Source organism: Notamacropus eugenii, chromosome 5 (genome assembly GCF_028372415.1).
Source record: "Notamacropus eugenii isolate mMacEug1 chromosome 5, mMacEug1.pri_v2, whole genome shotgun sequence".
In the NCBI taxonomy this organism is placed as follows: domain Eukaryota; kingdom Metazoa; phylum Chordata; class Mammalia; order Diprotodontia; family Macropodidae; genus Notamacropus; species Notamacropus eugenii.
This window is the reverse complement of record NC_092876.1, coordinates 40,959,478-40,986,767: the sequence shown is the minus strand read 5'-3', so window position 1 is coordinate 40,986,767 and position 27,290 is coordinate 40,959,478.

The following is a 27,290-nucleotide window of genomic DNA, read 5'->3' as shown; positions in this document are numbered from 1 at the left end:
CAATCCTAGTGCCCTGCCTCTGACTTAACCAGTACGAAGACCATAAGTTAGGAGTACAGAGGAAAGTAGAAGTCACCTAGTCCAATCCACTCAGTTTACAGAGGAGGAAACTGAGGCTCAGAGTGGTAAAGTGACTTGCCCATGGTCACACAACTAGCAAGTATCAGAGACTTCCTGATGAAATCTAATACAATGCTGTCCCTTTGTAAGTCACTGTTATTCAGTTATTTTAGTTGCATTCAACTCTTACTGACTCCATTTGGGGTTTTCTTGGCAAAGATACCACAATGGTTTGCCATTTCCTTCTCCAGCTCATTTGACACATGAGGAAACTGAGGCAAACAGGGTGAAATGGCTTACCCTGGGTCACCCATGTAGTAAGTGTCTGAAGCCAAATTTGAACTCAGGTCTCCTTGACTTCAGACCTGTTGCTCTATCTACTTCTCTGCCTAGCTGCCCCAACCTAGACCTGCCATCTTTTCATTTCCCACCCAAATGCACAGCACTGGATTTCTTCCTAATATTTCTCCCTCCCTTCTCTTCCTCCTCCCTCTTTTCAGCTTCATTTTATATATTATCTTTCCCATTTCACTGTCAGATCCCTCAGGAGAGGGACTATCTTTCTTTTTTCTTATTTGTGTTCCTATTCACTTAGCACAGTACCTGGCACATAGTAGGCATTTAATAAATGTTAATTGACTGACAGTAAACATTTATAAATGTTGACTAAGTGATTTTCTTAGGCTCACAAAAACAGTTCAAGTCAGAGTCAATACTTGAACACAGGTCTTCCTGGTTTCTAGCACTGACTCTCATTTGAAAGAAAAGTAAATAATTAATGTTAAGTGAAAACTCCCTCCCAGGCCCTAAATAGACTGAATTTTTCAAATTTGGTGGTGATGATGGGAAGAGGCAAGGATGGAGATAAAATTACTTTCTTTATCTTAGTGCCTTAATTCTAATGCCCTCCTTCTGTTCATTATCTCCAATTAATCCTGTATAAAGATTTTATTCCCTCTCCCCCTTTAAATTGTCACCTCTTTGAGAGCAGATTGTCTTCTGCCATTCTTTATATCCACAGAACTTTTCAAGGAGCATGGCACACAGTAGGAACTTAATAAATGTTTATTGAATGGCTGATTATACTTTTTCAGGGAAATGAGATTGCTTTAGTGAGGCAGTATGGCATAGTGGTTAGAGAGCTGGCCTCAAGTCAGCACGAACTGTTCACACCCTTCTTCTGACATAAACTAGCTGTCTGACTGTGCTTGACTTCTAAGATGTACATGTACATGGTCCAACTTATCCTAGTTCAGCCACCTGCTACCTCTGTAAACCAGAGCAATCACAACTTCTGTGCCCAAAGTGTCCTCATCTGTGAAATATGGAGGTTGAAGCAGAGCCTTTCCCAGCTCCAAATCTGTGGTCCAAAGGTCTCATGAGCCTACTCCTCTCAATCAATCCTCTTGGTGCAAAGTTGCAGGACAATAGCAATCTGCATTGGTAGAGAAAATGGCTTCATGGAGAGCACCCCATGATTATGAAGTCACAGGTTCCAGCTTGACCAACAGGTGGTACTTAGATGTGTGCAAAGTACTTTTCCATGTGTTATCTCAGCCAATACAATTGTGTCTATGATCAGACAGATAATAAGTTCCCTAGGCACAGTTCTGTCTCTCAGATCCCAAGTTTTCTACCTATCTCCAGATGGTGAAATACTGAACATGTCACCCAATCACCAGATCATTTGGAGCAACCACATGACATCTACCATGTTTTCTACTGAATGAAGGATGTCAGTCCCCAAGGGAGTTATCTTGTAATGAGAGGAGAGGAAAATGGCCCTGGGAAGCCTGCCAGGCTTGATTCTAACCTTTCTCACAGTCTGTTTTGGTCCATAGAAGCCTGTCATGATATAACATTTTCAAGTAATTAGAACCATACAAAAAGGGAAATGGTCGCCTTCAGAGGTAGCAGGCCGACCATCCTCAGAGGTCTTTAAGCAGATGCCGGGCAATCCCTTCTCAGACAGAAGGTAGAGAGGGGTTGAACTAGATGTTCTAGGAGGCTCTTTCTGACTTCCAAATTCTGTCTGATCTCCAAAAAAGCTGTTATGCAAATTAGCAAAGGCCTTCAGTAAAAAGAGATACTGGGAATAGTTAGTGCCCTTTGCATAGCATCATGAAATGTCTGAGATGGCAGAGACTTGAGAACAGAGAAAGTCAGAGCTGGGAGGGGCCTTAGAACACAGGATGTCAGAGCTGACAGGGCCCTTAGAACACAGAATGTCAGAGCTGTGGGGGACCTTAGAATACAGAATGTCCAAGCTGGGAAGGCCCTTAGGATACAGGAGGTCAGAGTTGGGAAGGCCCTTAGAATACAGAATGTCAGAGCTTGGGGGGACCTTAGAACAAGGAATGTTAGAGAAAGAAGAGATCTTAGACCAAAACTGCCCAATTTTTTCATTTGACAGGAAAATAAAAGACCAAGTTAGGGTAATGACTTGGTCATGACATGCAGGAGCCCAGCTCTCCTGTCTCCTAGTCCAGTGATATTTTCACTCACAGAATCATGACAATGGAGTGATATTAAAGCTGGCCTTCTCCAGACACTTACTATTGGTTTCTTGAAGACATACAAGATCATAGTGAAATTAAAAGACAGAGAGTTTGATAAAGAATCAAAGAGTTTGATAAAATATTTCATATGATCTTTTTAGAAAAAATAGAGAGATGTACTCTGAAGTATTGTAAAATTAGGTGGATTCCCAAATGGTTAAACGGCCTCAATACCAACTGGGAGGTCTCTGGTGAAGTGCCACAGGGGTCTGTGCATGGTTCTGTGCTTCTCCTTGCCCTCCTCCTTACTCTCTCCCTCATCCTCCTCCTCATTCTCCACCTCTTCCTCCTTCTTCTCCTTTTTTTAATTTTTAACAATAATCTGCAGAAAGGCAGAGATGACATCTTTATCAAATTCACAACTTACACAAAGCTAAGAAGTAGGAGTGCTAGCTCACTGAATGACAGTCATGATCCAAAAAAAAAAAAAAAAAGAAATTTGACATGCTAGAAAATTAGGCCAAATAAAGTCAGGTAAAACTGAATAGGGCTAAAATGCAAAGTCTTATTTTGGATTCAAAGAATTGACTTCAAAAATACAAGATGAGGTAGGACAATCATTTACCTGGAAAAAAAACTGAGAATTTCACAGGAATTTCACATTTTTAATCCCTGAAATTTATAGATGAGGAAACTGAGGCCAAGAAAGGTGAAATTATTTGCCCAAGGTCACACAGTAAGTGACAAGATCAGAATTTGAACACATGTCTTTTAGATTCCAAAGCTAATACTATGCTGTTTCCATGCTGCCTTTGGATGTTAATCCAAATGCCCTCTTCTGACCAATGGAGCACTTTGTCCTTATGCTTTCTGATATGTCTTGGAAAGGGCCCCTGTAACCCCTGTCACCTTCTTTGCAGAAGTGGAGGGCTATGGGTGCAGAATACTGAATACAAACTGAACTTTTTTGATATATTGCCATTTTGTATTTTTTTATTATATGCTCTTCAGGAGAGGCGTGAGATGGGATGAACTGGGAAATATAGATGATAAAAAACAAAAATTATCAGTAAGAAAATACTTAAGTCCCTTCTAAGCCTCTGCGTTCCTGAAGCTACTTCAGGCACCCTTTATCCACATCAGCTGTTCTCCCTGATTCCCAATGTCCTTCCATTCCAACCCAGTCATTTCAGATTCGGTGATTAAGCAAGAAACAGCCTCCAACAAAAGTCTGTCATTTGCTGCCAGTCGGGCACAGAAGTCATTTCTGCTCTTTGCAATTATTCCTGACTGCTGACTTGCTGGAGTAATTATCCTATGATTCAAAAATTAGGGGTATTTGTCTGGCAGCCTCAACTCACACACATAAACACCCCCAGAATGTGATTGGGCAAAGGGAGGGGAAATTTGGAAAACCAGATTTTAAAACCAATAAAAATTCTCTCAGAAAACATACATAAGGGAAAAGGTATATAGATCAAAGGTCTTCGAGCAGACTGGGGGGAGGCATCATGTAAGAAGGTTACCCCTTAAATAGACTGTAGACCTCCCCCAACCACCAAAATACGAAAGATGGCCCCAGTTTCCTGAGCCTCCCTCCCTCTCCTCCAACGTTTAATCGGAGTGTCTCTGAACCTACAGTGCAGTGTTTCAATCATGGTTGTTCAGCAACTGCCACCTAGTTCCTGGTAGCATCACACAATTCCATGGCAACGTGACAGCTTAATTCATAGTCTCCTGATGGCTGTTTTTCCAGGCATTGTCTGTCACACACTGGGAACAGAACTTCTCTCAAAAAGTTCTTCCTTCCTGCCTGACTTTGGCTATGGGGGAGGTGAGAATGGGGTGGAAGGGCTAGAAGTTCTACAGGCTCACAGGTGAATCATACTGAAAAACAAAAGAGGTGCCTATCACATCACTTTAAAAAAATGCTAAACCTGAAAGGCTGATTAAAAGAAAATTTGTTCATTACTTATGATCTGTTTATAAAGTACTCATGAAAGAGCTGAAATGGATATATGGGGGCTTGTTCCACAAGGGTGAAATATTCAACAAGCATTCATTAAGGATCTACTCAATAAAGCAGCTTGATAATGAAGCTAGGTGATTCAGTGGATACAGAGTTGAGCCTAGAGTCAGGAAGATCTGAGTTCAAATTTGACTCTAAACAAGTTCCTTAAACCACTTTTTACCTTATAGTTGGAGAAGGAAATGGCAAGCTACTCTAGTATCTTTGCAAAGAAACCCCCTCAATGGGGTCACCAACAGTCAGACATGGATGAACAACAATAAGCCAGGCACTGTGCTTGGTGCTAGGCATAGGTCAGAAGTGAAACATTCCCTGCCCTCCAAGAGTTTCCATTCAACTGGTAGGAAGCAGAAGACATACAAGATAAGTGAAAACAGAATATATACAAAGGGATGTCCAGAGGGAAAATCCCAACAGCTAGGGATAGGGCAGAAAGATCTAATGGAGGCTATGGCACATGACATGAGTCTTGAAGACAGGTTCTAGAGTAGCTTACCCCAGAACCTCATCTCTCATTTCCGAGTTGCAAGGAAACTCAAAAGCCACCTAGGACCAACCTACACTTTCAAAGAATGTTTCTTATGCTCTATCTGGCAAGTACTCATTCAGGTTTCATTTCAAGACTTCCCAGGTGAGGGCCTTACTACTTCTCAAGTCAGATATTCCATTCAAGGACATTTTGTGTTGTTACGGGTTTGGTTTGCTAAATTTGTCCCTTGCTCATTTTTCCTCAGAAGTTATCTTGTCCAGTCTCCTCATTTAATAGCTCAGGAAATTGAGCTCCATAAGGGAGAAGTGACTTGTTCAAGGTCACACAGGAAGGAAGCATCACAGGTAGAATTTGAACTTAGGTGCTATGATTCCAGAATTAGAACTCTTTAGGCTCTAAACAGATGACCAGTTATATTAGTCATCCTGGATACTTCACAGCCTAAGATTATGTTAGCTTTAAATGTTATTGTTATTATTGTTGTTCAGTCATGTCTGACTCTTCATGTCCACATTTGGCGTTTTCTTGGCAAAGATGCTGAAGTGGCTTGCCATTTCCTTCTCCAGTCCATTTTACAAATGAGGAAACTGAGACAGTCAAGGTTAAGTGACTTACCCAAGATCATACAACTAGTAAATGTCTAAAGCTAGATTTGAACTCAGAAAGATGAGTGATCCTGACTCCAGATCCAGTGCTCTATCCACTGCACCATCTACCTGTCTCATTTCCATTACATAAATGCAAAACTGATCAAATAATTTGTAATCCATTTACAAAATTAGGATAGGGATCAACAAAGTAAAGAAGCATTTTGCAAACTATAAAATACTCAAGAAAAGGGACCAGCCCTCAAAGGTCAGAAAAAGTAGTCTAAGACAAATACAAAAGATTATTGATTTGGACCTGAAAGGAACCTTACAGGACATCAGAGCCAAATCCTTTATTTTATAGAAGAGGAAATTGAGCCCAGAATCATCCAGCTAGTAATTATCCAAGGTGGAATTTGAATGCAGGTCTTCCTGGCTCCAAGTACAGTGTTAGATTCATCATATAGCACTGTTTTTAAATAATTTTCATAGAATAGAAATACAAAACAGGATTGAATATTGTCATTGAGTATTGTAAATGTTTAAAAAAAGAAAAACAAAGCATATGGTGCCCAAGCAATGAATGATACCCAATGGAAATGTAACTTCAGTTAAGAAGAGTTTAGATAAAATTAAGGATGACTGATCTATGACAAGTTATAGAGGAAAACCAAGATGTCAAAGTGGGGATCTATGACTTCTGAGTTTGTTAATTGACAAACTTATATACTTCCAAAAAAACCCTCAGGACCATCGTTGGTCATTTTGGTGCTGTTTCTCAAAGATCTGAAGCACTGCCTGCTAGGAAGATAAAGTAGCCTGGTCCAGGGTAATGAGAGAAATGATTACTAATAATCAATATCTTAGGGAGATCCAGAGCTCTCCCCTTCTTCCAAAATCTCTATTTTGAAAATTTGGTTTCTTAAAGGGCATTGCCAATGATGAAATTGGCCTAACTCTCTCATTCAATACCCCACCCTGGTAGAAGTTACTGTGTTCTACTCAGGCTTGGGTATTCTTTGAAAAGAGCCCAAAGCATGGATGGCTGATTTTAGAGATAATTTGTCTATCGAAGGATGACATAATGTCACTCTCAGTCTTTGATTTTGATATAACTCAGCTTCCATTGTGTTGTCCGATCAGAGTTGATTGTCACCACTCAGGAACACCTACTCTTTGAAGGGTATAGGAACTGTGAGCCTGCCATCATTATTGTTTTTGTCTAAGAGAGATGGTCAAATGACCATCATCCTTCTATTAACAACATGCTGGCCTTATAAATAAAATTATTAGGTTACCCAGAAACTAGGTCTGATCATCCCAGTAAGTGCCACATTTTGGGAACGATGTTAAAAAAAATATCTCAAGTCAGCAAAAGGTGTTAAGGTCCTACCATCTGAAATTTGTGCAAGAAAATGGGACTGCTTAGCCTGGAGAAGAGAAAGATTGGGGTGGGCATGATTGCTTCAAGTCTTTGAAGGCCAGTCATGTTGGAAAGTCACTAGGCTGGTTTTTCATGGCCACAAAGGGCCATCAATGAGGAATGGAGTTTGCAAAAAACAAAAAGTTAATTTAGGCTCAATGTCAGATGAGAACCAAAGTGGAATGGGCATTCACTGAATGTCTTCCAATAAAGGTCAGACAATCAATGGTTGCTGAGGATTTTGCACAATGGATCCTTGTGCTGGTCCAAGCTGGCCTCAAAGACCTCTGAAGTTCCTTCTGAGTTCAAGATTCTGGGATGCTTTTGTGCTGGAGAAAAAAAACATCTTTTAAAATCAATGACCCTATGTTTTATCTGAGAATGTCATGCGTTCTTTTCATTTATTCTTTGTAAAAGGTCCTATAAAAAGAAAACAACAGCATTTACCTTTTCAGGCTTATTTACCATGACTCCCACTCACATTTTAGCCTTCTAGCCAAACTGACTTATTTGTTATTTCCCCACTCTAAGCCTTCCATCTCTCAAGTCCAAGTTTTTGCACAGCGTGCTTCCCCTCTCCCCTATGCCTAGAATGAACATTCTCTTTACCTCTGTCTCTTAGAACACTGAGCTGAGGTCAAAGTTCAAGAGAGAGGGAGATGTAGATAAGCATGGTGGCTGCAAACATTGTGAGGAACACTCAGGAAATCTCGTGGAGCCCTGATTCCTGCAAGATAAGGCAAACCTCACCTATCAGAGCTTGGGGGTCCAGAGGTGATGGGGAGGGGGCAAGTTTCCAGTGAGAGAGAGAGGGGGAGGGAGAGAGAAGGAAGGAGAGAGGAAGAGAGAGAGAGAGAGAGAGAGAGAGAGAGAGATGAACCCAAAAGAAATGATATGAGAGCAGCCCACATTAGTGAAGAGAGATATAGGAAGCTCAATCTATTGGGCTTTTTATTATTTATAGGATAAAATGTGAAGGCTTTCATATATCCTCTCATCCAGTCCTTTCATCTAGCAGAAACTGAGACCCAGAAAAATGAAGTCTCTTGTTTGTAAGTAGCTGAGCCAGGATTCAAACTCAGTTCCTTTGATTCCAAATCCAGAAGTCTCTCCATTATATCATGCTCTTTTCTGCATATTATTCCTTCTTATACTTTAATTGTTTCTAACAAATTAGGATTCAAAAGCCTACTAACAATAGATCATGGTCTCATAGCTGATTAAGAATAATGATAAATTCACTTTTCTATTGCATTTTAAGGAAAACTGACCATAAATAAACCACACCCTCAGCAATTTTGACATCAACAAATTTACATATCTTTTCGTCAGATTTTATCTAGGTCTTGAGGAAAATAACGCCTAAAAAAGCTCCCACTTAGCCATCATAGAATGTTATAACATTCTATATTCCAGCTCTGGCTGGAAAGGTCCCAAAAAACAGTCTGATCCAAGTATCCCCAATCTAAAAGGGACTTCAACGTCATCTGAATGGACCTCTCCATTTTTGCATCTGAGACTAGAAGAGTTAAGACACTTGTCCAGTATCAATGAGGGAATCAACTGGCAGCTGGAAGTATCACAGTGCACAGAACATAGGCCTAGAGACAAGAAGACCTGAGTTCAAATCCACCCTCAAACACTTACTATCCCTGTGACCTTGAGCATATAACTTAATCTGTTTGCCTCAGTTTCCTTACCTGTAAAATGAGGACAATAACAGCACCTACTTCCCAGGGTTGTTGTAAGCATTAAATAAAATATTTGTAAAGTGCTTAGCAGAATGCCTGGTACAGAGTTGATGCTAGAAAAAATGCTTACTTTTATTAATCATTATTCAAACTCAGATTTTCTGGTTTCAAACCATTGCAACCACATTGCCTCTTATCTAAATCCCACCCTGCCTTGATTTTACAAATGAAGATCTTGACACCCAGATAAAGTCAGCTTATGTTCTTTCTCCTTCCCACTCACCTTTTTCTCTTTTTTTTTGTGAGGAAGGGAAGTCTGTAAAAGACAGAGAATACTTTGCTGTGTCAGACAGCTCTATGGGAAATCAAGCCTCAAAGAGGGAGGTAAAAAGCTGTTGTCTACTATGTATCCAGGGTAAAAAATGAAGCAGATATTCACTTAGCAGGAGAATATTCCCCAAAGATGAAGAGATCAACTAGATAATAAAGCTGAAAGTTGGGACATGTTGGCTTCTCTTGCCCTTCTCAGTGTGGCATTTGGAGGAATTATTGCTTCAAAGCTTCTGTGATAGAATTTTGCTACATTAATTCAGTTTTTAAATTTTCTTCTTGGGAAAAGAGAAATACTGTAAAATACACACAGGAAAGAAAAAAAGAAATTGCCAGCTAGATGGATAAAATTTAAAAAAGACTATCTCAATCCATTCCACTTCAGGGAAACTAACTAAATGCCTACTATGTGCTAGGTCTTAGGGATATAAAGACCAAAAAAGGAGAGAAAGAAAGAACCCTCTCCCTTAAAAAGTTTACATTCTACTTTAGGGATAAAACATGTATACATTCTTCTAAGTAGCTAAATATGATAGATACATAGATAGTTACATAGATAAAGAGAGAAAAATTGATAGATAATAGGAAATGATAGATATGTAGATGAGAGAGGGGGATGGATGGATTAGATAGACAGACAGATAGATAGACAATAGGAAATGGATGAGTGAATAGAGTTTAAATGATAGATATATACATACATAGATGTAAAGACAGACATATAGATATACGGAAAGACACATATAGAGATGATGTTATAGACAGACATAGATAGATAGATATAGATACAGATACAGATATAGATACCAGTATAGAGATGGGCAAGATAGAGAAAAATAGAGAGAAATACAGTAAGAATGAAATGAGAGAGAAAGAAGGGAGAAATGAATTGAGAGAAACAGAAAGGCTAAGAGAGAGGGAGGGAAAGAGGGAGAGAAGAGAGACAAACCAAGAGGGAAGGGAGAACAAGAGAGAGAAAACAATCTGTCATAGAAATGCATGTATTATTTGCCAAGTACCATACTAGATACCCGGGGAAATAATAATAACTACCATTTATTAGCAGTAGAAAATTTGCAAAGCACTTTACAAAATGTACATGGAAATAATGGAGATGTTTTTGTTACTATCTTGTTAATTTTTTAAAAGCATGAATAGTACAGTTCTTGTTTTCAAGTATACATTCAAATCCTTTTTTTGTGAATTTGAACATTTGTTTTTGTTAATGATTTTTCAAAATTATTTTTCAAAGAAAGCCCTACCTCTCACAATTGATTATTTGATCCTTGGTCTCAAGGACCATATTGTATAGTTCTTATGTATAGCCTCTTTTGAATATAAAAATAGAACAAGACGCATAGTAGGTATTCAATTATTACTCAACCTGTTCAGCATTTCATGATTTGTAAATTCATTATCATATTTAAGCTTCACAAAACTCTTTGGGGTAGGTACCATAAGTGTTATTACCTCTCCTCATCCCATTTTACAGTTTCAGAAACTGAGGCTCTAAGCAGTGTTGTTGTTGATTTTCCAATGAATTTTTGAGAAGACTGCCATGCAGGTTTGGGGGTTCCAAGTTCAATATTCTCAGCATAGATGCTTGTTTCTCAAGTTATGTGCCATTTGTGAGTATTTACTGTGTCCCGAACACTGCAGGGGAAAGAAGAAATATTCTGAGGGCAAGTGTGTTCTTTCTTCCACGTTGGAGACAGACATCCTGAAACAAGAAACACTAAAATGAACTCAGAGCAATGTATTAATATATATATACAATATTATTCATGATATTTCAAGGCAAACTTTAGCATCTTTATTTCAGGATTTTATTTTCTTGTTTTTTGGCTGTATGATGCTTTTGTTGTTGTTTAATGGGTCCTATGATTTATTTAGTGTGAGAATAAACAGTAAAAGAACATTTCAGGGGGCAGAGCCAAGGTGGTGGAGTAGAAGCAGAGACCTGCCTGAGCTCTTCCCCCAAGCCCATCAAAATACCTTTAAAAATGACTCTAAAAAAATCCTAGAGCAACAGAAGCCACAAAATGACAGAGTGAAACAGATTTCCAGCCCAAGACAATCTGGAAGGCTGACAGGAAGGATCCAATGCACCAGGCTCAGAGAAGAACACAGACCAGCATGGTCCAGGCTGTCACAGATGGGACAGGAGCAGGCTTCAGGGCACTGAATCACTGGCGGCTGTAGTGGTTTCCAGACTTCTTTAACTCATAAATACCAAAGGTAGCTTCAAAGGTCAGTGGGAAAGCTCTCTCAGTTGGAGAGAGAAGAACATGGTCCAGACCCAGCCCCAGCCCCAGGGTAGTGGCAGCGACAGCCAGAGTAGCAGTTGCCTCTGGAGCTCTCAGCCTACAGATGATGGGAGGATTGTGCAGCTGATATGGGTCACAGTCCTGGATGGTGATTCTGGGGACAAGGAGGAGAGCTGGCATGACAGAGCTGATGGAAGCTATGGAGAGGGAAACCTACTCACAGTTCCAGGGCAGAAAAGAGTGCTTGTGGTTGCTCACAGGCCAGAGCACAGGCTAGGAAGGAGTAAACACCTCTCCTTTGATCATATTACTTTGGAGGAAATGAGAATTTACAGGTTCCTAGAGATATTGCTGAAAACAGTTGTACAAAACCCTTGAAACTTGGAGAAGTAAACCCTCTCCTTAACAAAGAGCTCAAAAGTCAAGTAATTGGCTGGGGAAATGACCAAAAATAGGAAAAAATAAGACCATAGATGGTTACTTTCTTGGTGAAAAAGTATTTTCTTATGATGAGGAAGATCAAAGCATACAACTGGAGGAAGACAGCAAGGTCAAGGCTCCCATGTCTAAAGTCTTCAAGAAGAATATGAAATAGCCTCGGGCAATGAGGATTTGAAAATCAAGTAAGAGAAGTAGAGAAAAAGTGGGAAGAGAAATGATAGTGATGCCAGAAAATCATGAAAAACAAGTCTCTAAAAGAGACTCAAAAATTGTTGAAGAAAATAACACCTTTAGAAATAGACTAAGCTAAATGGCAGGAGAAGGCCAAAAAGTCAATGAGGAAAAGAAAGCCTTAAGAAGCAGAATTAGTCAAATAGAAAAGGAGGTCCAAAAGCTCACTGAAGAAAATAACATCTTCAAAATTAGATTGGAGCAAATGGAGGCTAATGACTTTATGAGAAATCAAGAAGTTATAAAGCAAAACCAAAAGAATGAAAAAAATAGAAGACAATGTGAAATATTTCATTGGAAAAACAACTGACCTGGAAAATAGATCTAGGAGAGATAATTTAAAAATTATTGGTCTACCTGAAAACCATGATCAAACAAAGAGTTTAGACATCATCTTCCAAGAAATTTTCAAGGAAACTGCCTTCATATTCTAGAACCAGAAGGTAAAATAGAAATGGAAAGAATTAACTGATCACCTTCTGAAAGAGATAGCCAAAGGAAACTCCTACAAATATTGTAGCCAAATTCCAGAATTCTCAGGTCCAGGAGAAAATATTACAAGCAGTCAGAAAGAAACAATTCAAGTATTGTGGAAATACAATCAGGATAACACAGGATTTAGCAGCTTCTACATGAAGGGATCAAAGGGCTTGGAATGATATTCCAGAGGTCAAGGGAGATAGGATTAAAACCAAGAATCACATATCCAGAAAAACTGAGTGTAATACTTAAGGAGGAAAATGGAATAGAGGACTTCCAAGCATTCTTGTTGAAAAGACCAGAGTTGAATAGAAAATTTGACTTTCAAATAAAAGAATCAAGAGAAACATGAAAAAGTAAACAGGAAAGAGAAGCCATAAGGGAGTCATTAAAGTTGAACTGTTTGTATTCCTACATGGAAAGAAGATATTTGTAATTCATGAGACTTTTTTCAGTATTAGGGTAGTTTGAGGGAAAACACACACACATATACATATATGTGTATATGTATGTATATATATGAATGTATGTGTACATTATATATATATGTATGTATGTATGTGTTATATGCATATGTGGGATGTGTTTGTCCTTCATTCTTGAAGAGGAATGACATCAAGATGGTGACATGACTTGCAGCTGACTTTGATTTGAGTGAGAGAGGACTGTGCAAGGTTACCAACCTCAATATATGTATGTATGTATGTATGTATGTATGTATGTATGTATGTATAGACAGAGGGTACAGGGTGAGCTGAATATGAAAGGAGGGTACCTAAAAAATAAAATTAAGTGTTGAGAGGAATGTATCAGGAGAAAGAGAAAAGGAGAGGAAGAATGCAGTAAATCATCTCACATGAAAAAAATAAGAAAAAGCTTTTACAGTGGAGAGGAAGAGAGGGGAGGTGAGAGGTAATAAGTGAGCCTTACTCTTATTGGATTTGACTTAAAGAGGGAATAACACATACTGATTGGGTATAGAAATCTATTTGACACTGCAGGAAGGCAGAGGGTGGGGGTCAGGAGGAGATAGGACAGGGAGGACAATAGAAGGGATAGCAGATTGGGGGAAGGGATAATCAGAAGCAAACACTATTGTGGGGGGATGGGGAGGGCAGGACAGGAGAGAGGAAAATGCAGTTACTCTTTTATAATACGACTGTTTGGAAGTGTTTTGCATGGCTACACATGTATGACCTTTATCAAATTGCTTGCTCTCTCAATAAGGATGGGTGGGGAGGGAGGAAGAGAAAGAAGATGGATCTCAAAGCTTTAAAAATGAATATTAAAGATTGTTTTTGCATGCAACCAGGAAATAAGTTGTACAGGCAGTGGGGTAGAGAAATTTATCTTGACCTACAGAAAAATAAAAGGGAGGAAGATAGGAGGAGGGGTGTTATAGAAGACAAGGCAGATTGTGGAAAGGAGTGTTGGGGTGCATGCTGCCCTGGATATATTATAGATAGATAGATAGATAGATAGATAGATAGATAGATAGATAGATAGATAGATAGATAGATAGATGTAGATATATATTATGTATATATGTGTGTGTGTGTATGTGTACACATGTATGGATATGTATTGTATGTATGTATATATAGATATATGAAGATTTCTATGAATTCTGATCAAGTGCTCTGTCATTTTCATCCTTCAGAGAACTATCTGAGGCATTGGGTAGGTAAGTGACTTGCCCAGGGTCACATAGTCATTGTCTCAGATATATTACTTGAGCTTGAGGTCCCCAAACACTGAGGCAGGTTCTCTCACAACTACATCATACTGGCTCAGATGCTATTCCAGGTTTGGAGAGATAATACAATATGGATTTTGACCTAAATAATTCACAAGTACCCTGAAGGGATAATGGGATTAAATGATTGAAAATATTTATATATGCATACATCTATATGTACCCCAATTCACCAAACATGTATTAAATTATACGCACAACTTTGTGCTAGGCACAAAGACAAAATCTCAAATTCTATCAATAGTGTGATGAACAGCTATATAATATGATGGATAAGAACATTGGATTAGAAGTGAGGAAAACCTGAGTTCAAATGAAGTCTCAGTCACTTAGTGTGACCCTTAAGGCAAGACCTTAACTTCTAGCTTCAGCTTCCTCATCTGAAAAACAGCTTGCTAAAGCATCTACTTCCAGGATTGTTGTGAGGATTAAATAAAATAACATCCATAAGGTACTTTGCAAATATTAAAGCACCATAAAATGCTAATTAATGATATCTGACTGTAAGGGCAAGCAAAGTAGGATCTTTCCTTTGTTTTGTTTTAGTATAATCAAAAGCCTCAGATTGAATCTTGCCTTTATCAACCAAGAGTTTACTAGGAATAAACTACAAAAACAAGAGTTTCTTTAACTAGAAGCAGTATATGTTAATGTGTTTAAAGATCTTCCGGACCCATTAATGGGCCTGCCTATTAAAGGGAGTTTGATCAGGGAAGATTTGTAGAAAGGTCCACCCCTTTTGTTAATCAGGCACTTGTTCTCAAGGGTTAGGATGCCCTTTGACTCTAAAAAAAGGTACAAATACGCTGAGGATGATGTTTTACTTTGGGGCTTACATTTTGGAAGAAAGTTTGTGTGCCAGACCAGACACTGGGAAGCTGCTAAGCAGCCTCTGGCTTTGAAAACCCATATGTTGGTGTATCCCTTACTGGCAACGATGGTCAGACAGTTGGACCTGTCTGTTGATTTGTGACATATAGATTTCTTATGTCAGGCAGTTTGGAAGTGCTGTCTGTTGATTTCCTGAACTAAGTGAATGACATATGTGTTAGATTAAAGAATGATATTGACTGTTTTCCTTCATTTTTGAAGAGGACCAAAATGACATCACCATGATAAAGTAAAGCTTCAGCGTGTCCAACTGTGGCTGATCAGATCAATATGAACTCGGAATGCTCTACCACAGGTTGGGCACAGATAGTCCATGTGAATATTTGGGGTGACTACTCCAAATTTACGCATCCTGTGTTTACTTTGTGCTGTCTCAATTCTGCTTTGTTCAAAGAGCACCTTTTCTGATGTGGGCACGCCATGCTGAGCAGTCCTGTGCCAGTGTCTCCCATGTTGCACAGACAAATCCAATGTTCTTGAGAGAGACCTTGAGAGTGTCCTTGTATCACTTCTTCTGACCACCGTGTGATCACCTGCCCCATGTGAGTTCTCTGTAAAACAGTCTTTTTGGCAAGTATATATTTTCCATGCAAACAGCATGGCCAGCCCATAGGAGTTGCAGTCTCTGAAGAAAAGTTTGAATGCTTGGCAGTTCAACTCGAGCAAGGACTTCGGTGTCTTGTACATTATCTGGCCAAGTGATCCTCAGAATCTTCTTAAGATAGTTCAAATGGAAGCGATACAGTTTCCTGGCATGGTGCTGGTAGACTGTCCATGTTTCACAGTCATACAACAATGAGGTCAACACAATGGCTCTGTAGACTTTCAGTCTGGCAGTCAGTCTAATACTTCTTCTCTCTCAAATTTTTCTTTGGAGCATCCCAAACACTGAGTTAACTCTGGCAATTCATGCATCAACCTCATTGTCAATGTGTACATTCCTGGAAAGTACACTGCCAAGGTAAGTGAACTTATCCACAGCATTCAAAACTTCTCCATATGTTGTAAGTGATGGTTCCATATATAGATGGTGTGGTGGTAACTGTTGGAGCACTTGTGTTTTCTTGGTGTTAATTATTAGGCCAAAATTAGAACAGGCAGCAGAGAATTGATCCATACTTTGTTGCATCTCAGCTTCAGAGGCTGCATTGAGTGCACAATCATCTGCAAGCAGAAAATCATGCACCAACACTCCCTCCACTTTGGTCTTGGCTTGTAGTCTTTTCAAATTGAAGAACTTACCATCAGTACAGTAGTTGACCTTCATGCCATGATATGTACTTGATTGAAGGAGATTATTGATGCCTCAAAAGTTGTCTTTCCTTTTAGAAAAACAGATCAAAGAACCTGTGATAGCACCCTGGGTATGTTTGTTACACTGTTTGTTACACTGACTTCCAATAAAAGCTCATTCAACCTCAGGCTTCATTGAGAGGCAGGGCTTTGAGGAATAAAGAGGTGAGAATCCCTCTGACCTGTTCCTTAGTCAGTCCACATCTAACTTAACTGTTTTCATTTCTAGGTGCCATAGTTTAGGAAGGACATAGATTCTCTAAAGAACAAGAAGAGAGCCCCGAGATGTTAGGACACCCTGAGATCATACCATGTCATCTTTAATTGAAATAATTAAGAATGCCAAGCCTGAAGAAAAGAAAACTCTGAAGAGACATGATGACAGATTTCAAGCACTTCAAAAATCATCATGTGAGAGAGGTATTAGACTTTCAACTTTGGAATGTATTATTACGGCATCTTTTTTTTTTATGTTGCACAGCCTAATTCTGTGTTAACCTACATTTTCAAGGCAGATATCACAACTGAGGCAAAGGGGTGAGGACAGAATTGTGCTCTAGAAGAAAAAGCTATCAACCTGGCAATGTTGGCAAAAGTCCCATATCCATGCAGTTTTCCCTCATCACTCACATCCTTCCTTATCCCTTTCCTGAACACTGTCACCTATAGTCAGAAAATAATAGATTTTTAACTAGAAGTAACAATAAAAAATGTCTTGCCTCTCATTTTGCAGATGAGAAAACTGAGGTTCAGAGAGACTCAAAGAATATTAGAGTAGGACAAGGGTTCCATAATCATTTAAAAAGTAACCCATTCTTGAAAAAGACTCCACTGGATGCTCATCAGTTAGGAAATGGATGAACAAGTTGTGGTATAGGATTTCCATGGAATATTATTGTGCCACAAGAAATGATGTGCACAGTGATTATCAGAAATACTTAGAAAGACCTACATGAACTGATGCAAAGTGAAATGAATAGAATCGGGAGAATTTCATATGTAGTAACAGCAATGTTACAGCAATGATCACTGGTGGACAACCTTAGCTTCTCTGATAAAGACAATGGTCCAAGACAATCCCAAAATAACCAAGATAAAAACGTTATCCAACTCGAGAATGTCTGATGCAGATTCAACCATACTTTTTAATTTTCTTATTTTTTTTAATTTTTTCTGTTTTCTTTCGCAATATGGGCATGACTTTACATGTATAGTCAATCTCATATCTCATGTCTTCTCAAGGAGAGGAGCAAAAGGGAAGAAGAGGATTTGGAACTGAAAACTTTTTAAAAGAATGATAAAAATATTTTAATGTAATTGAAAAATGTTAAATGAAATAAGTCATTAAAAAAAATAAGGCTCCCTTCTATGACATATCCAAACAATGGAATGTGTCAGTCAGTGAGGTGGAAACTGTAACCTTCCAATGAGGTCCATTCCACTTTTGACTCTAATTATTTGAAAATTGTTATTTTTTTCTCTGACATCAAGGCTATTTTTTTTAAAACAACTTCAAAGAATTACTCTCATTGCTACCGTCTGAGATTAATAAGTCAGATCCCTCTCCTATGTAACAGACCCACAAATTCTTCAAGACAACTATTACATCCTCTTCTAAGTCTTTTTTTTTTCTTTTTAGATGTGTCTAAACTTATCCATCCTCAATGGGTAAGAGCTTCTATTTATCAAGGATAGGATGGAGAATTTTTAGGTATTGTATGCACTAGCTGTCCTTTTGAGGCCTGAGTCCAATGCTGGAAATATGTGATAATAGATTCCCCTTCTTTGACTGATATCCTTATTGAATGAATTCAAGTCCCTTCACTATCGATCTCCTGGAGTCTCTATAGATTCATCACATCCTTCCAAAAATGCACTTCCCAGGATGGAACGATGTAATTTTCATCATTCATCCTTTTTCCTTCCTTCCTTTCTTCCTTCCTTCATTTCTTTCTTTGCTATCTCCCAATTTCTCTCCCTTTTTTCTTTCCATCTTTCCAAACTTCCTTCTTTTCCTATTCTTGCTTCCTTCCCTCCTTCCTTCCTTTCTTCCTTCATTCTTTCCTTCCTTTCTTCTTTTCTTCCTTTCTTTCTTCTCTTTCCTCTTCCTTCTCTCCTTTGTTTTTTTCTTTCCTTCCTTCCTTTATTTCTTCTATCCTTCCTTTCTTCCCGCTTTTTACCTTCTTCCCTTCCTTCCCTCTTTCCTTTTTTCCTGTCTTTCTCCCTGCCTTCATTTCTTTTCGGGCATGGCTAATGCAGGAATTTTTTGACCTGATTATACATTTTTGTAACAGGCTTTGTGTTTTGTTTTCTGGCTTTTGGTTTTTTTTGGTCTTCTCAATGAGTTGGGAAGAGAGGGGGAAGGAGAAAATTTGGAACTAAAAATAAAATATATGTTTTAAATAAGAATGAGTTCCAGGGATAGAAGGTGATCTGTGAGAATATGTAAAAACGGAAGGAAATTTGGAAGTAAGTGAGACACTGATATTTAGGTTTAATGATTTACTAAAGTTCTCTCACCTAGGCAATGGTGTTACTTGTACTGATCAAGAAAAGTCAACACTTGTCCTTTTGTAAGTTATTTGTTATTTTTACTGTATGTATGCCTCTCTCTGTGTCTGTGTCTGTGTATTGGGGGTGGGTGGGAGTGGGCAAATCAACCATAATTTATTAAATGCCTTCTGTGTGCCAGACACTGTATTAAGCAAGGGATATAAAGAAAAGCAAAAACAGTTCCTACCCTCAAGGAGCTTATAATCTAATTGAAGATACAACATACAAACCATTATACACACACAGGATATGTACATACAAGACATGTATAAAGTAAATTCAAAGTATTCTCAGAAGAAAGACAATACCATTAAGGGAGATCAGGAAAGACTTCTTGCAAAATGTGTAACTTTATCTGAAATTTAAAGGAAGTTTTGTAAAGGTTCTGTCTTTTATTTCTGCTGTGCCCCATCCACCTACTCACTCCCTAGCACCAAGTATAGGGCTGAGAATATTATAGACTCTGAAAAAATTATTAGCAAACCTACTTGCTAGGTGACTCAGTGCACAGAGTATCACCCCATTTAATTAGGAAGACGAGTTCAAATCCAACCTCAGACACTTACTAGCTGTGTGACCCTAGGCAAGTCACTTCATCCTGTTTGCCCCAGTTTCTTCTTCTGTAAAATGAGCTAGAAAGGGAAATGGCAAATCACTCCAGTATCTTTACCAAGAAAACCTCAGATGAGGTCACAAAAAGTTAGACATAATCATAATGACAACAACAGCAACAAATTGATTTGACTAAAGATGGGTCTTGCAGTTTCAAATGCAGTGTTGTTTTTTCCAGAATACCATGCACACCCAAGAAAAAAACTCATCTTTGGGGATGATAGCATTGCATAGTTACAGCAATATGAGATCTCAGAAATCATTTAGTCATAGATTTTACAGATGAAGAAACTAAGAAACAGAAAGTTCAAGCAATTTGCCCAAGGTTATGCCACTAATTTGGGGAGGACTAAGAGTCCAACACAGGAACTCTAACTCAAAATTAAGAGCTTTTTTCTCTCCCTTCAGTCTGTTTTCTCTTGCAATGATCAATTTCCAACTGTGTACCCCAAAGTCACCTTTCGCCATTATTAGTTTATTCCTCAGCAATGTTCCCTTAGTAGCTCCAGTCTACTTTCATCCATACTAAAGATAAGGTCTCTGTGGTTCTTTTCCATGATATCAAAGCATTATTTGATCTACGAAGGACCTTAGACATCGTCACGGGGTGGCTAGGCGATGCCACAATGCATAGAGTGCCAGGTCTGGAATCAGGAGGACCTGAATTCAAATCTGGCCTCGGACACTTGGGGTGACCCTGGGCAAGTCAGTTCACTCTGCCTCAGTTTCCTCATCTGTAAAGTGAGCTAGAGAAGAAAATGGTAAACCACTCTAGTATCTTTGCCAAGAAAACCCCAAATGGGGTCACAAAGAGTCAGATACAGTTGAAAAGTGACTGAATCTGAGACACTGTTATAGCATAAAATCATTTGGAGCTGGAAGGAATCTTAGAAGATATCTAGCTACCTAGGAGCAGCTAGAGGGCACCACAAAGGACAGAGTGCTAGGCCTGGAATTAGGAAGACTAAGATTCAAATACAGCCTCATACACTTACTAGCTGTAGGCAAGTCATGTAACTTCTGTTTGCCTCAGTTTCCTCATCTGTAAAATGGGGATAATAACACCTACATCTCAGTACTGTTGTGAGAATAAAATGAGATAAGCATAAAGTGCTTAGCACAGTGCATGGGACATAGTAAGTGAAATCTAAATGTTAGCTAGTATTTTTATCATAGTGAGTAAAGCATTGGATTTGGAGTCAGGAAGTGCTGAGTTCAAGTCTAGCTTCAAATATTTACTGTGTGATTCTGGGCAAGTCACTTTAAAAAACACTCTATTGCCTCAGTTTCCTCAATTGTAAAATAAGACTAATAATTCTTCCCTCCTAAGGTGGTTCTGAGGATCACATGAGATAATATTCGTAAAGTGCTTGGCATAGAATAGGTATTTCATAAACACATTTATCCTAATTTTGCAATGAAGAAACCAAGGCCCAGAAAAGTTACAGGACCTTCCACAGCAACTGTCTGAAGAGAGAATTGAGTCTAGCTCTTTCCAGCCTGCAATCAGTCTCCCTCCCACACCATGGTGCTTCTCAACAACAACCTCTTCATTTTGTAGAACAGCAAAGTGGGATCCCAACAAGTTAGGAAAAAGAAAATCAACAAATAACAAAAGGAAATGAGACAAAAATTCCTGTCCCTAAAGTGTCCTAATCTCAAAAAAAAAAAAAGTGCACATGTGTGCGTGCACCCACACACACTTATTTGTATCTAATGGTATCCATCTCTAAGGATGAGGAGGAAGAGAAAAAAGAAATAAAGAAATTTACATAACTTTATTATATATTTAAAAGGAATAGTTCATTGTACATAATAGATTTGTAGTTTCATGTACAATCATGTTTTTATTATACTATATTATGGAAATGTTTGCTTTATTCCATAAATTGAAAATAAAATAATGTGAAGCAGTCAGCATGCCAAGGATCTCAGTTGTTAACACGACTTCAGAGCCAAGATGGTGGAGTGATCGGTAATTGCTATCTCTCTCCCCTTGCTGACTTTAATGAGCCCAGAGAATATTTCCCTGGAAAAACCCTGGAACAGTGGGAAGCAGCAGAAGGGGTAAAGCAATCTCTTAGACCGTGAGGTTAGGAATATCACTAAGGAGGGTCCCTCGTACTGTGGATGAAGGGGACCAGTACAGAACCAGAGCTGTCCCAGACAGTCCCACCTCAGCAAACTGGGAGAAGATCCTGAGCCCCAGGGAGGTGAAGCTAGCAATTACAAACACCAGGACCTCAGGTGTGCCTCAGCACCCCAGGGGAATCTGGAAGACACTAGCACAGATGGGATCACCAATTGCTGAGCTTGCTCATGCTCTAACTCAGCAGAAGAGATGTCCTGTGGCCAGACCACCTCTCCCCCACACTTAACAAGCTAACTCCAGGGTAACTGCAGGGAAACCCAGAAAGACCTCACCTGGTCTCTGCTTTCCAACACCAGCCAGCTCAGTAACAGGTAAGCTGCAGCATTTTAACCTCTAGCTGAAAGAATCAGAGGTCACAACACACAAAGCCTCAAGTTTTAGGCACAAGAATTGTGGGACAGAGCCCCCTGTGCCCCAGATGCAGAGATCTATTTTAAAGGCCAGGAAAAGGGTGATTATCATGAATAAGAAGCAAAGCAGAAAAGAAAAGACCATAGACTCTTTCTATGGGGACAAGGACCAAAATACAAATACTAAAGAGGTCAACATGAGGCTATACTTCCATCTAAAACTTCAGAAGGGAATATGAACTGGTCTGAAGCACAAAGAGCCTTCTTGGAAGAGGTCAGGAAGGATTTTAAAAGTCAAATTAGAGAAATAGAAGAAAAACTTACCTATGACTTTACAAATATGAAAAAAAAAAGAATTTAAAAGGACAATTGGACAAATAGAAAAGGAAGTACAAAACCTAACTGGAAAAAATAACTTCTTAAAATGAACAATTGGACAAATGGAAAAGTTAACTGAAGAAAATAATTTGATTAAAATTAGAATCAGGCAAGTAGAAGCTAATGATTCTATGAGACATCAAGAATCAGTCAAACAGAATCTAAGGAATGAAAAGATAGAAGAAAACGCAAAATATCTAATTGGAAAAACAACTTACCTGGAAAATAGATCCAGGAGAGAAAATCTAAGGATTATTTGGTCTATCAGAAAGCCATGATTTAAAAAAGGGCCTGCACAGTATCATCCAAGAAATCATCAAGGAAAGTTGCCCAGAAGTCCTAGATCCAGAGGGCAAAATAGTCATCAAAAGAATCCACCATTCACCTCCTGAAAGGGACCCCAAACTAAAATACCAAGGAACTGTTGCCAAATTCCAGAACTATCAAGTGAAGGAGAAAATACTGCAGGCAGTCAGAAAGAAACCGTTCAAATATCAAGGAGCTACAGTAAGGATCACACAGGACCTTGCAGCTTCTACATTAGAAGATGGAAGAAATTGGAATACAACATTCCATAAGGCAAAGGAGCTGGGACTACAACCAAGGATTAATTACCCAACAAAGTTGAGCATAATATTTCAGACAAGGAGATGGATATTCAATGAAATAAGAGATTTCCAGACCTTCCTGATGAAAAGGCCAGAACTCAATAGAAAATTCAATCTTCCAACTCAGATCTCAAGAGAGACATAGAAAGATAAACAGGGAAAATAAAAACTTGTTACTCAATATGGGCAAACTGTTTACATCCCTATAAGGGAAGATCATACTTGTCAATCTTGAGAACTGCATATTTATTATGGTATATAAAAGGGATATACATGGAGGGAGTGGGTATAAATTAAATGATGTGATGATAACAAATGTGATTTAAAGGTGCAAAGGGATTGTAATGGGAAATGTGAAAAGGAGGAGGCTGAATAAAATAAATTACATCACAGGGAGAGGCACAAATATATATTACAGTAGAGTGAAAGAAGGGAGAGAGATGAGCACTGTATGAGAGGTACTCTCATCTGATTGGGTTTAAGGAGGGAATAACACTCAGTTAAGTAGAGAAATACAATACTTGGCTTCCCTACCCTATATAAGATGTCCCAAATGTCTTAGTGAGGTTTTAAGCTTTAGGCACTTTAAAAAGCATTAATAGATTAAAACTTCACTAAGGCTTTGGGATGCCCTGTATAGAAGGATGAGAGTAGAATGGAAGGTAGAAATGACATTATCAGAACATTTGTATCTTTCAGAAGAGACTTTCTATAGTGCTGGAGCATCCTTGTACCTGGAGCTGTTTCTTCTTGTGTGTGGTTCTGAGCACACAGCAGTTGGGCATGGATGCTAATGAAAAGAAAGAAGACCATTTAATCATCCCTAATTCATGGGCAATGGCCTGAAATGCTTCGTTCCTCATTGTCTCACCATCTCTCACCTCCTTCCCTGCTCCTGGCTGCCCAACATTGGTGGTTCAGATGTCTCACATTGGAATGCATCCTCTTGGCTGGTTAATTATGCAACAAGACTCTAGTTTTTAAGCCCTCCCAATCTGATAGTTTGTGTTTGGATGAAATCCTCAAGCTGTATACAAATAATTCACATTAAAATATAACTGCCATCGATTTACTGCTCAACTGCTAAATACAGGCTGGGTGGGTGCCAGGAGTAGTTATTTCTGACTATGGCAAGTTAATCATTTGATGAGAGTAAACTGTTTTAATTTGTATTAAACTGTGATTACCTTGTTTGGCTTTCTCCGACAGAGGATAATTTGTGTAATTGGTGGTGCATACTGTATGATTTCATAATGAAAGGAGACGTCAGTTTCGCTTTATTCATGAGACAGAGGCCTGTGATTTCATGCCTCCCTCTGCTTTCTCCTCCTTTGTACTTTGCTTCTCTCAGAGAACTCTATTCAAAAGCCAGGCTGAGTATTGAGATGTGGATGCCATCTACATGCAGCTTAGAAGGCCCATCCAAATGGCTCCAAACAGTGGGCCAAGGCAAGAATTGGCATCATCTCCCCAGTTTCCTGGGCTGGGAGGCTGAATGATCATGTCAAGTTCTTAAATAACATAGCAGCAGTTACTTTTTTCAGACATCTAGAGTGCCAAACAGTTCTTTGTTCTTGTTGTTTAGCTATATTTTCTTGAAATTTGGATCTTTATTAATGACTTAGCTCAAATGATTTTCCCAAACTCTGTGATCTGTTCCTTCAACCCTAAAATGAAGACTAAAAATAGCACTTACTTCAATCGAATTAAATATTGATTGTTAAGTCCTTCATGAACTTTCAAGTTCTATATTAAATGAGAACTTTTGCTTGTGTTTTTATTTATTAATTCATTCATTTATTTGTTTTGTGATTATTTATCCATGTACATGGTATTTACTTCTAGTATAGGAATTCTTAACCTTTTTTGTGGCATGGACCACCTTTGGAGTCTACTGAAATCCATGGACCTTTACTCAGAATAATATTTTAAGTGCATACAATAAAATATATAGGACAACAAAGGCAACCAGTTATACACTTAATAAAAAAACAATTTTTCCATCAAAGTTCATAGTATCATGAACCATAGATCCCAAGTTCAGAATCTTTATCTGAGTAGAGTAGAAAACCTTGAGAGCAGAAATGATTTCATTTTTGTCTCTGTATTCTCAACACTTTTTATAATATCTGGCATTCAGTAGGTGCTTGACAAATACTTGTTGAGTTAAATTGATTTAAATTGGATTTACTTGAATATCAGAGGCAGGAAAGCACAGTGGATATAAAGTGAGGAATGTCTGGCTTCAAATACTGCCTTAGATGCTCAACAGTCTGTGCAACTCTGGACTGGTTATTTAACCTCTACGTACCTCAATTTCCTCTTATATAAATTGATGGGATTTGGACTCAGTGGCCTCTAGGACCCATTTCAGCTCTAAATCTATGAATAACAATAACAACAAAATTATTGAAAACAAATGAAGTGAATTTGAAATGATCAACTTGTCCTCAAGGAAGAGATAGAGGATTTTTTTCCCTTCGTTGCAAGAGTAGAAGATCATGAAACACCATATCCAAGGTCAGTTATTTTTTACAAAGGGAATAAATTTTATTAAAATAGAATTATCAAATACTTTTAAAAATAACAGATTTGTGAACACTAGGAGAAGACCCTTATTTTAAAGGAACTGAAAATGTTGTAAAATTTGCCATCAAACCAAAATGCCAAGGTGTCCTTGGATTCATAGGTAGGAAGGACTTTAGTTTCCCCATCTGTAAAGTGAAGAGATTGTAGTAAATGGTACCCAAGGTCAGATCTCAGATCTCCAAAATTATGATTTTATTAATTTCCCCATTTTCTAAAACCTAGGAAAGAGACAGAACTTGCTCAAAGCCGCACAGGTCCTAACTGTTGGGGGAGGAGATTTGAACCCAGACCTACCACCTCCCAGTCTAAGCCTCACAGTTCCCAAGGACATATTTTTTTTCCTTGAGAACATGTCCAGTTTAGGAAAGTATATTTTGTGAGATCATTCTTTTAAAAATTCTATGATTTGACCTTGGTGTGCACCTTTTATACAATTTCAGAAAAGTGGCAAAAAAATTTTAAAAAACAGAAGTCATTTACAAAACCTAACAAGGGAATATTTGATATAGAACAATTAGAGCTCTCCAAGAATAGTGAAGGGTAGTTCAAAGAATTTCCAAGAAGCATCTAGAAGCTCATCCTTTGATTTTTCCATACACATTCTTTTTTTAAAAAAAATTTATTCATTAAATTTTGGTTTATGGAATAAAACAAGCATTTCTATAACACAGTATAATTTTTTTGAAAGATTGTACATGAAACTGAAAAATTATTATGTACAATTTACTATTCCTTTTAAATATATAATAAAGTTATCATGTAACTTTTTTTTTCTCCCCCTATCTCAGAGATGGCGACCATTAAACACAATGTGTGTGTGTATGCGTGTGTGTGTGTATATATGTATGTGTGTGTGTATGTGGGGGGGAATGGGTGTGTAAATCATGCTTCACATACTTCCATTTATCAATTCTTTCTCTTGATATAGATAGTGTCTTTATTTATATGTCCCTTGTAGTTAATTTGGATATTTATAATAGTCAAAATGACTTCTTCACTGAAAGTTGTTCTTAAAACAATATTGCTGTTACTGTATACAACATATTCTGGGTTCTGCTTATTGCAGTCTTCATTATTTTGTAAAAGTCTATCCATACTTTTCTAACATCATGGAACTCATCATTTCTTATAGCACAGTAGTATTCCATCACAATCACGTACCATAACTTCTTTAGCCATTCTTCAATTGACAGACATCCTTAAATTTTCCAACTCTTTGCCACCACAAAGAGAGATACTATAGATATTTTAGAACATAGAGTGTTTTACTTTTCCCTAGTCATCTTGGGAAATCGACCTAATAATGGTATTGCTGGATGAAAAGATATAGGTGATTTAATAACTCTTTGGGGATAATCCCAGATTGCTTCCCAAAATAGTTTGATCAGTTCACAATTCTACCAACAATAAAATAAGTGTCTCCATTTTTTCACATCCTCTCCAACATTTGCTTCTTTCCCCTTCAATTGTTTTAGACACTCTGATAAATGTAAAATGATATATCAAAATTGTTTTAATTTGCTCATATGATTATAAGTTGTTTTGATTTCTTCATTGGAAAATTGTCTGTTCATATCCTTT